The 14,029-nt window shown below is 35.9% G+C and overlaps 1 protein-coding gene across 2 annotated transcripts in view; it reads left to right on the forward strand.

Moving 5' to 3' along the window:
• znf804a (zinc finger protein 804A) overlaps nucleotides 1-14,029 on the forward strand; it is a 72,682-nt gene that overhangs the window by 7,973 nt on the left and 50,680 nt on the right. The gene's annotated exons all lie outside the window — the stretch shown is intronic.

The following is a 14,029-nucleotide window of genomic DNA, read 5'->3' on the forward strand; positions in this document are numbered from 1 at the left end:
TCATAGAAATTCACCTTGCAAACTACTGTACATGCTCTTTAAGCCTTTATTAGCCTTTAAGAATAATACACAATGATAAGTACACAATGATATAAAATTGTAATAGTATTCATCTGAGACATCAATTTCTTAAACATTAATCTTTGTTGAAGCATACCTTTTAAACTAATAACTTCCCAGTATTTTTTGAGCCACAGAAGGAGTGCCAATAGGACAATAAAAAAGCTAATTATTGACTGGTTTTGCTACGTTACATTATGAAATACATAAATGTGTTACATTTTCTTGAATGCAGAGAGCCTTTGGTGTTTCATCTTGAAACTATTAGGAATAAGTGTGATTGCAGACAAATTATTTCATGCTTTTATGGTTCTTTGCCTCAAAGCTAGCACTGTTTTCCAATCTGTGTGGAATACTAAACTATTGAAAAACTGGACTTCCAGTGTTCTTTTTGAAGTAACTGAATAGCTATTTATTCTGTACATGGGGTATCATTTACCATGTTCTTTTTATTTTTTTTTTCTATTGCTGTACTAATGCCTATTTGCATATAGACTTCTATCTCCATTCAGCATACCACACTCAACAAAGTTGCTTGGAGTGATTAGTGTCTGAAGCTTAACAGTGCCTCAGTGATCTATAGTTTTTATTGAGAAAACAAGCCTCTGCATTGTAAGGCAAAGGTTTTCTGATGGATGTACTGGGGTTTACAATGACCTGTATAGTGACCTTCTAAATGTACAGTAGATTAAAGATACATATACACAATAATATTTTGTATTAATTATTACATTCCCTTATGGTCTCTTAAATTCTTAAATATTGTTTTTTTTTTAATTTAATTTTTAAATTCCCTGTTTTCTCCCTCTTTGGCTGGAACTGAAAGCTTCAAAAAGATTAATTTTTGAGGGGAAATGACAGAGTTGCACATGATTTGGGTCAGAATTACAGGTTCTAAATTCTTTTTATGTATTTATACTGTATTACTGTCTTAACTTTTGAATTCAAAATACTCACATTTTAAGTACAGTAATTAAATTCATCTGTAATTATTAGTACAGTTCTTCTACAAAAAGAATTACTTACAAAAAATGACTAAAAGTTCTATATATTAGATAATGTATTATTTAGATATTATATATCTAAATTAATGCACCAAATGCTGATTTGTAAGACTAACTTTGCTGTAAATGTATTAGCTTGCTCAATGAGATTTAACGATTGATTTTCTCCAGCAAAGCACAGGTGCTGAATGTATCTTTTTTATTTGTGATTCTACTGAGGAGTATATTTCTTATTCATCTACTCCTTATCTCAAGCTTAAAAAAACAACAGAGAAAAGTAAAACACCAAAATGGAGGGTCAGCCTGAGAAGATCTCTGCTTCACTTGGTTTTTAATTTAACCCCACTGTGTAAAGCAAACAGTTTAATGGTATAGGACCTCTTCTGAAGTCTTATTATGTAATCACTTTTGCAATTATTCTTTCAGGATAAAAATAAGGGATAAATATTTCCATATATAGAATGATTAACAAATATATTTCATATATACCATATATGCTTGCACTTGTATAGCTTTCATATTAATAAATTTTGTTGCACCTTTATTCAGGGTAATTACCATCGGATATTTCCTTCCAAAATAAGATGGCAGTGCAGAGAAAACTCATTTTTAAGACTTGTGAGCAGAGAATTGCATTTTGAAAGAAAGGTGGTGTTTCTAATTGAGTTTACACAGACAAATGAGATTGTCTGGTTTGTGAATTTAACTTTGTGACTTTTTGTTTAGCTTTGTTGACTCAATTACAAACTAAACAACGACAGTGCTACAAATAGCAATATGATCTTCACAGTTAATGTCTTCAAAGGAATGGAATAACCCATTTTATCAGATACAGGAAACCAGCAACATAAGTGGATCTTCATGTCCATTTCATTGACAGTGTTCTATCTACCAAATGTTGGTCCCATGTCTTTATTGATCCCAGATGACTGTGCTTTTTGTCAGTTATAACTGCTAAAAAACTATTTTTTTCCTTTTTTCATACATCAACCAATGATTATGTTCCTTCATTTATACTAACTTTCAGGTTTTCCCAAAAACGTCATTACAATTTTAAAAGCCAATAACAAACAATTGCCAATCAGTCCAGTAAGTCAAAGATTTAATTTTACTTAGAAAAATTCTGTCTAAGTAAAATTATCAAAAACATATTTTCAGAAGAATAAAATAAAATTTGAAAAGTTAATTTCTTAAATGATAAATTCAATTAAGCAACCAAAAGCCTGATTGGAAAAATAGCAGACACTGTCAGTCCTTAGGACTAAGATTATGAAGCCTCGATCTGAAGTTTTTTTTTTTCATTTTTCAAGGCAGTTCTATCATATTTGCATATGCAGTTACATTTATTTCTTAATTATACACATTTGTTTCATTAAAAAACTTACGTTTTTTAATAGACACGACTACTCTCTGCAGAGGTACAGTACATAAAACTAAAAATACTCGGGAAAAGCAAAGTAAAACAATAATCCTTAGCCACCCTTTGTTTTGATTGCAGCTGCTGCTTTTATTTGATTTTTTTCTATTTCCACTCTTTGCCTTAATTGCATTTGTTTTGTTGTTTTAAGTGATATTGTGATGGAATCATTAAAATATCTGGATGTTTAACTACTTGACAAAAATCATTAGCATACTCTTCTTACATTCAGGAAAATTAATTATGCCTTATAAAGTGCTTGTCAAATTAAGTATGGTGAAGCATTTGCTATTATTGCCCCAAGTGTAGTTTTGCGACACTTTAAGGTCAGGCGCGCCTTTGATAACTTTGCACTGCGGTCAAAATTAATACCTTCATATGGCATCTATGAAACTCCCAAGGGAAATCCTTTTATTGTTAGCCTTGAAAGGTGAATTTTTTTGAACACCGCCAAACCTCCCCTTTAAGCTGGGATAAAATAGGCTATATATGATATAATCTCTATATTCCTGTGCTGGGCTGTTTTTCTATTATTATTTGTAGTTTAATTTATGTTTCAGTGCTGCTCAGGATAAATAATTTATGTGTAGTCAGTGTACCTGAAGCATTAGTAGGGGAGAGTACAGAGTGATTTGATTTGCTTCTTGGGATTACCTCAATCAGTACTGGAGTGGCCAGGCAATCACACAGTAAGTCTGACAGATGGAAACCCAAGCAAATGTCAAAATGTTTTTCTGTAGAAACTGGCTTGCTGCCAGATCTGTCTTGATATAGTATTGGATGAGTGTAGTGTGGTGTATTGAGAAGCCTGCAATAATGTAATTCATCTTCAAAGGATAGTAACAATAAACAGCAAGAGTAAGGGTATGAACTTGTATGTAACTTAAACTAACAGATAAATAGATACTGTGCAATAAAGAAGCAATTTTGAAACAGTAGTGTACAGTATACAGGCTATATTAGTTTTAAATAACAGGGCTTATTGGCTGTGGTGCTGAATGGTAAATTACAACTTGTGGTTTTATTCAACATATACTGTAAGAAACATAATCTGATACAAGTCAGCCCTAATAAAGAATTATGAACTAACACATATTCAGTTGTTTTTTCTAGGTTTGGAATGATAAGCAGTGGTGCAAATCCTAAGAAATTATTGGGCAAATTATTGGGCAAATAATTTTGCCCAATGACCAATGCCCAATGCCCAATGAGTTTGGGCAAAACTCATGACTTTGGGGGGATGAGAGGACTCCCAAATAAAAATTAATTTTATAAAACTTACTGTGTATGGAAGACACCATTTTTCATAATACACATACTAAAATCAACTTCAAATAGTTGAGTATGGATTCAATAAAAACTCCAAACAAAACAGGGGGAAAAAGCATTCATGTGCACTTTGTATTTCAGGAATACTTAATTTGTTAAGTTGTACTGTAGGTTGAATGAACCTACAGTTGGAGACTGAAACAGCTGCAAACCATTCACATAAGAACAACAGGAAATTGGCTGGTTGATTACATTTTAATATCTGCATGACCAATTTAAAACCAGAGGAAGGTGTTGTGACTATTGCTGTAATATATTATCAACATGTGGGTCATTTTTAATTCCAATTTACGTTCTGAGCTTCATGCAAACTATTTTTAATGTTACAGTATCCATATATACAGTATATGAAAGATACAGGATTCGCTAATATAATGGAATAACAGAATATCTGCATACCCTAAAAGAACTTCACCTATTGTAAATACAGAACATTTGCAGCTCTAACTAGCCTTAATGTTTAATTAATTATTTAATGTTAATGTTTAATTCCTAACTGGGAAGCAGTGCTCCCCTGTTTCATGGGATCACTTTACAAAGAATTAAACAGAGACCACACAAGCAATCACTGTAAGCAGTTTATTACATGAAAGACACCCCTGACTTCAAAAAAAGTGCTGAAGAGGTAACTTCGACCACTGCTCGTTCAAAGAATCAAAAAGTTATAGTTAAGGCATGTACTGCTTTGCTCACTCATTAGCACTTTTTTAATCTATAAAGGATGTACACTGTGGGTACAGACACAATTTAGGTTGAGAAGCACTTCTGTACAGATTTTTTGCTATTTGAATCATTTGAAATCATGTATTGTTATTATCTGTACTAAAGTGAGCTTTCGCTATAGTTGGAATCTCTGAAATTATCTTGATATACATGTAATTAGAAAGTGGAAAGTTCATTTTTTAATGATGTACCATTTTTTCCTGTATACTTCTGTAAAATTTTCTACATCTAGCACACAATTGAAATAATATTAAACGTTTTTTATAAATCTAAATTAAATTACATCATTACTTTGCTTGGCAAACTTTCCCCCTGCCACTCACAGTCCAGAACTAATTGCAATTGGATTTTACTTCTTTGATTCTGAGTTTTGCTATTCTGGGAGACTGTAACTCAAAGTCTTCTAGCCAAAACCCAGAGCCCTGCTAACTCCAAGACCAGAATCTAAGCTTTTGGTGACATCCCAGGCTTCACTGGATCTTAGAAGGAGATGGTCTCCTAACCCAAACCAGTAAACTATAACCTACTTTATATAAGATAAGATAAGATCCCTTTATTGGCCGTATACAATTTCTTGCGTTAGGAATTTGTCTTTTCACATACCCCAACTTGCTCTCCATGAGACACACAGACAGGAAGAGAAGCTTGGGGTCAGACCGCAGGGTCAGCCATTTATACGGTGCCCCTGGGGCAGTTGGGGCTAAGGGCCTTGCTCAGGGGCTCAACGGAGTAGGATTCCTCTGACAGCCATGGGATACGAACCGGCAACCTTCCAGCCACAGGCACAGATCCTTAGCCACAGAGCCACCGCACCACCCCTTACATATAAACCACCATACCGCCCAGCACATATAAACCTGTTCTATATGTAACCTTAAACCAAACAGTAATCTTCTCTTGTTTCCCCTCTCAGGAAACTGAAATAGGGCCTTTCAGCACTGAAAAGGGTCTTCTTTTCCCCTGTGACCAATCACCAGGAGTGTTACAGGGTTACCTCCTTCATGCAACTTGAGGAGTTATAAACTGCAGGGTTCTCAATCAGCTAAAATCAGCAGACTTCAAGGGATCCCTTGTAACTGCCTCTATTACATATCATGGAATTATACCAAACTGGTGTTGTCTTACTCCCACAATCAGGCACAGGATCTGGAAACCCTGACAACCAAGACTCCCCCTGGGATCTGTAACTGAAACCATCCCCCTTCTGGAGGAGAGAAAATATAGCTTTATTTCACCCTCAGTCTTAACCCATCGGTTAACGTTAACTAGTGATATTCTTTACCAGTAGAAGACTGACTCAGCTGATCCTCTTTGGCCAGGGACACTAACCAAAATCCAAACCTGAGCTCCTAACACAGCAGCAGTCAGGTCTGCTACTACTTCACCAAGTTTTCTTTGATTGCTGATGGGATACCTTTCCATCTGACCAAATGGTTGCCAAAATGACTTCCGCCCAAGAGCTACACTTCAATTGTAACAATAAGGCAAGGCAGGAATTCCAGACCTATGGAGTTAACCCAAGGTAGAGAGCTATCCATTCTCCACCTCTCCCATTCTTCCCTTTCATAATCATGACAGAGAATACTGGCTCCTCAGCTGGTGGCTACACATATCAATCGCAAGAGCCAGCCTTGCTTCTCAGTTCAACCATCTGGCCTAACCATCCCTGTTGTATCCAAATCTTTGCAACTGGTTTGTGTCAAACATAGAGTTTGACATTAACCAGACAATTCTCTATGATTCAGTATGATACACAATCAGCAAAAGCAGCAGTCAAGTGCTTTGCGGCAACCACGGATAAATATGTGCACTTAACCTGCATGCATACTGCTGAATCCATCTATTTAAATAAATCTTTAAAACAGTACTTACTGGACTAAAAAGCTTTCCCAGATGCTAAAACCAATAAAAACAACTGCTGCCCCACTTCATACAATCTATACAATAATTTCCTTATGTCCCTCTGTCTGGAACACTCTTTGAACTTGAATAACTCAAAGACTAAACAAGCTTTTGACCTGATTCCATTTGCAATAGGTTTAATTTACCAGAAAAATAGAGAAAACACAACTCTCTGTAAAATGTTCCAAAAAATGTTTCCAAAAAACAACAACAACAGCAGATAAGATCATTTCAAGAATGTATTCGGTAAGTCCGAAAGATGCTGAGCATTTTTACTTTCGTCTACTGCTTCTAAATGTCAAAGAAGTTCAAGTTTTTGCCAGAACAATTGATGGAGTTGTTTGTTTCAAGAAGAGGCTTGCCGATTAAATTTTCCCGATGATGACGCTCAAGCGTTTGCAAGAAACAGCTACTGTTCAGATGCCAGCTCAACTTTGACACACTTTTGCCCTGATCTGCGTTTTTAATCAACCAAGAGATCCTTTGATTTTATGGGAAGAGTTTTCGGATGATATGACGGAAGATTACAGCCAAGATTTCAATGAACAAATATCCAGAAACAGAGCATCACAAGACATTGAGGAAATTTGGAAAATTCATTCCTCCAGTTGTGCATCCCTTGGTTTACCAGATCCAGGACCAATTATGAATTCCCAGCAGGAAAAATAGCACATAGTGGATTCAAATCTGTTCCGATTCTCGAAACGTCTGTATCCAGAATGAAGATGAACTCCTTGGAAGCTCAAAAATTAGAGAATGCTTGCTTATTTATCATTGATGAGGCATCCATGTTATAAACAAATGCCCTGAGATGCATCAGTCTCCTGTTAAAAGTCATGACAGATGATCAACTATTTGGTGGAAAGGTATTACTGCTGGGAGGAGACTTCTGACAGACAACAAATGTAGTGCCAAGAGGATCAAATACTGATGTCATTGAAGCATGCATTAAGAGCAATTATGGAGGTATAGTATGTACAAGTAATATGCCTCACATCAAACACGCAATCTGTAGGACAACAAGCTTTCAATAATTGGATTCTTTCGACTGGAGATGGTCAAATAAGCAACAATGCTGGCCTTGATGAAACTTTGATTAAAATCCCTGAGAATTTTTTGGAGGAAAACAACATAATTGATACAGTCTATGGCAGAGAATTTAGCAACAACAGAATCAATTTCAGAGCCCTCCAGCAAAATCATTTTAACTTCCAAGAACAAAGATGCCTCATTGCTAAATCATAAGGTCTTACAGCTTATTCCTGGAGAATCTAAGCAATAACGAAGTGTGGATACCATCGTAACAGATGATGAGGAAACACTATTAAACTTCCCAACTGAGTTTTTGAATGAGCAAACACCTTCAGGTATGCCTGCTCATAAGCTAAACTTAAATGTCGGAGCTATTGTGATGCTTATCAGAAATCTTAATCCAAAAAAAGAACTGCTTTATGGAACCAGATTGGTTGTGAAGACACTACATCTACATTTCACTGATGCTGGGATTTTAATTGGAAGCAACAGAGAAGAAAGAGTTTTCATCCCGAGAATCGATTTATCTCTCAGTGAAAACTTGGGGTTTACTTTGAAGAGAAGACAATTTCCTCTAATCTTAGCTTTTGTCATCACAATCAACAAATACCAGGGTCAGACTTTCAACAATGTTGGCGTTTTCCTACCGGAACCAGTTTCTGCTCATGGACAACTTTACGTAGCAGTACCTTCATATTGTAGCTAATGCAGACAATCAGGGAAAACTCCTAGACCAGTGGTTCTCAAACTGTGGTACGCGTACCGGCAGTGGTACGTGGAGTGCCACCAGGTGGTACGCCAAAAGACCCTGGAACTGTGTCGCGTGCGCTGAAAAATCGGGACGGGTTTTCATATTTTGTATTTTGTATTTTAAACGTGTCGAATACGCAGCCTACGTACTGCGATACAGTGCGCGCTAATACTTCAGTGGACACAAGAGATACTCTGTAATTCTATACCACTCTATAGGAATGCGTGCTACGGACGCAAGTGACCAATTGTATTTAAAAAAGCTACTGTATCTCCAGCAAATAGGGAGGAAGGAGAATGTGTGTGATTTTGGAACAATGCCAAGTTGTAAACACAGGAATGCATAGAAATACGTGCTACGAACGCTGGTAATCTTGTGAGCACAGGAAAGCGTGATAGATAACAGAAAAATATTTAAGAACTGTTCTTAGTTAATTTGAGAAAAATACACCGAGCGTCTCTGTGTTTCGCTCCCATGCGCATGAAATAAAAACTTTAAATAAACACGGAAATAAAAACGGAAACGCGGAAAAATGCAAGCTTGCGGATTGCTAAAGCAGGTAAGCCACACTATTTTTGAAGAACCGTATTTACCGTTGGCAAAAGAGCTGACACATATTATGTGTGGAGAAAAAGCTGCTAAACAGCTCGACCTGCTGCCCCCCTCCCCCTGAAAGACACTGTCACTCATAGAATTATTGAAATGAAGGATTATATCAAAAGTACACTGATAGAGCGCGTTAAGATGAGCAGATGTTTTTCACTGCAATTAGATGAGTCTGTAGTCAATTTGGCCAATTTGGTCGTTAACGTTAGATACGAGTTTGAGGGTACGTCCCATGAGGACTTTCTGTTCTGTAAGCCGCTACCAACAGGAACTACAGGAGAGCACATATTTCAGCTTCTGAATAAATTTATCGAAGAGAATGGCATCGACTGGATAAAATGTGTCGGAGTTTGTACAGACGGTGCTAGAGCAATGACAAGCCGACATAACGGTGTAGTTGCACGAATTAGAGAGGTTGCTCCAGAAATTAATGGACGCATCGCAACATCCACCGCGAGACCTTTGCCGTCAAGAAAATGCCTGACGATTTAAAATCTGTTGGACTCTGTTGTGAATTGTATCAAGGCTCGAAAAATTAATTCACATCTGCTTTGCTCGACTAAACAGGCTCACCCCTCTCACTGAAATGGTGCTTTTTTATAAGTTGTTGTTACTGGTTTTTTTTCTGTAAAACACTTTGAGAAGCCACCTTTAAAGGCGCTATATGAAATAAAGTTTATAATTATAATATTTATTATATGTATGTGTGAGTGTGTGTGCACGCGCGCTCATGTTGGTCATTGAGAATTTCTGGGGTTCCTATGAGATGATGACTTGTAGGTGGTACTTGGATGCTTTGGTTGGATTAGGGGTGGTACTTGGTCCAAAAAGTTTGAGAACCACTGTCCTAGACAACAGGACTTTTACCAAACATTTTGTATTTAAAGAACTTTTGCAATACTTTTTGTAATTTTTGTGCAACAATTGTAATTTTTTTAAAGGACGATATAGTCATACATGTAAAAAATGATAAAATTGCTTTTTTGTCATTTTTTAAAATGACAGCAGCAAAGGGAGCTGAGGGAGAGGTTAATGTAATTCGATATGTTTTTTTAGTTCGATATGAATTTTTACTTCTTCTCTGAAACAGTTTTGACAAAATATTCACCATGGGTACATAAGTTATATGTATATTAATTCTGTATATACCATAAATGGACATACCAGTGGTGGAATATTATCTTAAAGGTGGAAAGTTAGACACTGTACACCAAGAATAATTCTACGTACATCTCATTTTCACATAAAGAGACCTATATTACATTGTTATTAAAATTATACTAAGATTAATACAGTTGCTCTGTTGGCTCACAGTAAAGGTGGGTTAACATTTAAGCCTGTCTTAGACAATGTCTCACATGGGGGAGTTAATTAATGCTGCATGCATCTGTACCTGACAGCATGATACATTATTGATCAAAGTGGTTATTACTGTTGATTTTGGGTCTTGTGACATTTACAACTGGAGTTCTTTTTCTCAGCTGAAATCTGTGACATTTTGTTCTTAGTTTTGAAGGAAAAGCTCTTAGCTGATTGCTGATTAATGGGCTATTTTCAACAAGGCAGGATGTTTCACAAATGTCTTGAAGGAGATTAATTTAATTCTCCAAGAACAGTTTGACTCAAAAAACAAAACAAGTTGTTCAACCAACTCATCCAATGACCACCTTTACCATTATTTACTTCATCCATTTTAATAAAGATAGTTTTTAAAAGGTTCTGTAAATAATGTATTTAAAAGGATAAAGTAAAAAGATGAACTATAAAACTTAATTGGGGACCATTTTCTTCAATGAGTTGTTAATTTTTTTTAAAATTAAATATTAATAATAAATTAGGTGTTATTAGAGAACATTTAGCCATGTTTTTTTAATTCTGATGCCTTGACCAAAATACAATGTTTTCGATGACATTAGCACAATTTGATTGACCTAAGATAACATTAAACTGCAATCGTAAAATAAAAGCTATTAGAAGACAAGAATCAGAATACTGTAATGTTTCATACAGACAGCAGATGCATTTGTATTTATGCTCTATGTAGTATTATTCAGGAAGAAAAGAGACAAGGTGGTTTGATTTCATCCTCATATTGGATGTCTGGAAGGTTGTGAGATATATGTGCACATTTACTATAAATATAGTTTAAAGTATCTAAAAGAATAAATGTTTGGTACTATTTCTAGAACTTATATTCCTAAGGACCAACTTCAGAATGAGCTTCTAATTTAAAATACAGAGGTCCTTTTCCAGGATCATCTTTAAGTCATGGATTTAATTGCAATTTGTTTAAAATTATACATTTCTTTAATGGATGCAACTATATACAACAGAGATCACTTGAGAACTGAAATAACAAACTGAAAAGAAAGATGTGGTTTGAGATTGACAGAGAAGGCAATAATTTATTAAGGGTGAAGATATGCCTACTTGTTACCATAGCCACATTGAAATATAATAGAGTAGGCTTACAACATTAACAGCTCGACTTTCCTATCATTTTTCTGCCATTGCAGAAGTGATTTTAGTAAGCAATATTTTTGCTGCATATAGTGATGCTTATTTTCAAACAGTGTGGTCATTTTTATCCTGGGCATACAATACTGAATCGAGATAATGTGTATTATGTTTTCTGCCTTTCGTAAGCAGGAAAAACAATCCACTTCTAGCTGATAGATTTACAGAAAATAACACTATATCGCTGTCTTCCAAGGTCTACTGTGAAGGTATAATTTACTGTTTAAATATAACTTGAAGCTGTTTTATACTTAAAATAGTATTCTCTGGAGTTAAGAGCAAAGAATTTTCTGAGTCCTAGTAGAAGTGACAGTATTCTGTTTAAAAGACAAATTACTGTGTAACAGGAAGGAGGCTACAATGAGTATTGATTTCTTTTGTGAAGGGAATTCATTTTGCTACACTAGTAACAGATTGTGCATTGTCTCCATGAGTTGACTTTCCATTAAGAATCACCTTGTGTGCCCTTTGGTTTCTTGTTCATCCTTTTAGAGAGTTATGTATTGCTAGCACAACCTCTTCAAGACCTGCACAAATTTTAAATGGGGAAAATAAAACCAAGTGAATTCACATAATTTCTATGTTGGGGCACCATCTTCATTAATGTGTTCTGTCGGAGGTTTACCTGCTACAAATCAGACCTCAGGTTCATTCTTAGTTGGGATGAGCTTTAGGTTAGTGTTTATGTGGATATCTTTAAATCTAGTCCCACTTTCGTCTTCTACCACTCACATCTGCTGTTTTAAGAACACAAGAATGTTTAGCATATATTCCTTTATTGGGTATGTGTATCTTTTCTTATCAGATGATTTCATCCAGCTGTTTCTTTGCAGGATCCTAGGGAGTCTTCTTGTATAATTCACAGTACAGATGTTTTTTTCCAGAACAATTGTACATTGTTCCTCTTTATTTAAATTTGACCTGAAAAAGTCCTTGTTTCCATTCTTCTCATGCACAGGTCCTATATTTTTTTACTATGTTTTAGGGTTTTAAGCGATTGTATTGCATCAACACTGTTATTCCTTCTTGTATCACATTTACAGGGTTCTATTGTAGTCAATTGCACTGTAAAAAGAATTTGTCTTTTTTTTCCATTTCAGCAAAATGTGCACATGACTGAGAAAGCATCACTATGCAGATTCCAAGCAATGGGAATAATGAGAATTAAAAATAATAAGTGGGGAGATGACAAAACTTAGCTCTCTGTGTCAGTGATGTCCTTTTTTAATACTGAGCAAAGGTAAAAGCAAGACCATGGCAAAAGATTGCTGCTTGCTGGTATCAAGACACTCAACTCAAACATTCAACTTAGCAAATAGTTAAAAATAGTTAAACTGATCTTGTTTGTAAAATGTAAAAATAAAATGAAAATCAAACAAATATGTTAATTTTATAATAATATGTAATGCTTTATTGTTTATTATATTTATTACATTTTTAAATCATTACTGCACATCCTTCTCAAGCAAGCTGCCATTTATTCACAGTGTAACACAATCGTGTAACACATTAAGCTTTTCAATCACAAACTGACGGCTTTAGAGAACATAGCACGCCCCCACTGCAGACTTGTGATCTAAAGGGGATGAAAAGTGCATTATGAAACCAGATTTCATCCAGTTATCTCTCTGTTATTCGATTAATTTTTCCACATTACATGTTATCACCTCAGACATTGGAAAACGTATTGTATCTGTGGGAGTGCTCAGGTTTGATGGAAGCATTTCCAACTTCTTGTCAGATCGAGGGACCTCAATCCCAGTACTCCAATAAGACTGTAAGGACTTGGATGGGAAACCAGTTTATCCAAGGAAAACATACAGTAGGTTGAAATTTTTAGTTGTTTTGGTATACCTAGGAGGCACTCTTCCCTCTGAACCAGAATTTCCAAAAAAACAACATACCCATATGGTAACCACCATACTTGAATATTTGACCAAGGTCCTGGCTTTTTGGTCATTAAACGTCACATAGCACTGTTTATAAGTATAGGGAGTTTTAAGAACAGTGTCCTGGCTAACCCCCTTTCTTGGTCTGCAAAATAAAATGAAAAACAAACAAATATTTGAGATCTAGCTAAAGTCCCCACTTAATTCAGAAGGTGAGGCCCTTTTTTTTCCAATTCTGTTATTTATTTTCTGTGTGGTGTGACTGCTAGGGATCTAAGTACAGTAGGTGCTTGGGTGCCACACTCCCCTCACAGTAGAGGATGAAACGGGCCCCCTCTTATATCAAGAGCATCCTCGCATTTCATTCGTTATACGCACATTCTGCTCGGTTCAGGCAAAACCAAAGCCGAACAGACTTGCTCTTAGCTCAGTGTTCTAAATTTGTGTCGGTGTTCTGGGGCTTCTCTTGTCTGGATGTGACAGCGCCAATGTCTGACCAGTACTTTAATTACTGTCTGACCAGTACTTTAATTTCTTCAGCTAAGCGAGTTAAAGCCAAAGCGCTAGAAACATAATTGCTTTATATTCATTGGCTCTTTTAGTCATTATTAGGATTTGACCGAATTTGCCCCTGGCTGTACAAGGTGCTGTACACGTTTTGTTGCACCCATCCAACTTCACCGCTACATCAGTCTTCCCTGGCATACAGTACGTCATAAGTGAGGGGTGATGTGTGAGCGCTGATTTCCAACCAGCACTGACATTTCCTCAATCAGACGAGTTAAAGACTAAAGTAGTA

Source organism: Atractosteus spatula, chromosome 13, assembly GCF_055471065.1.
Source record: "Atractosteus spatula isolate fAtrSpa1 chromosome 13, fAtrSpa1.hap1, whole genome shotgun sequence".
NCBI lineage: Eukaryota > Metazoa > Chordata > Actinopteri > Semionotiformes > Lepisosteidae > Atractosteus > Atractosteus spatula.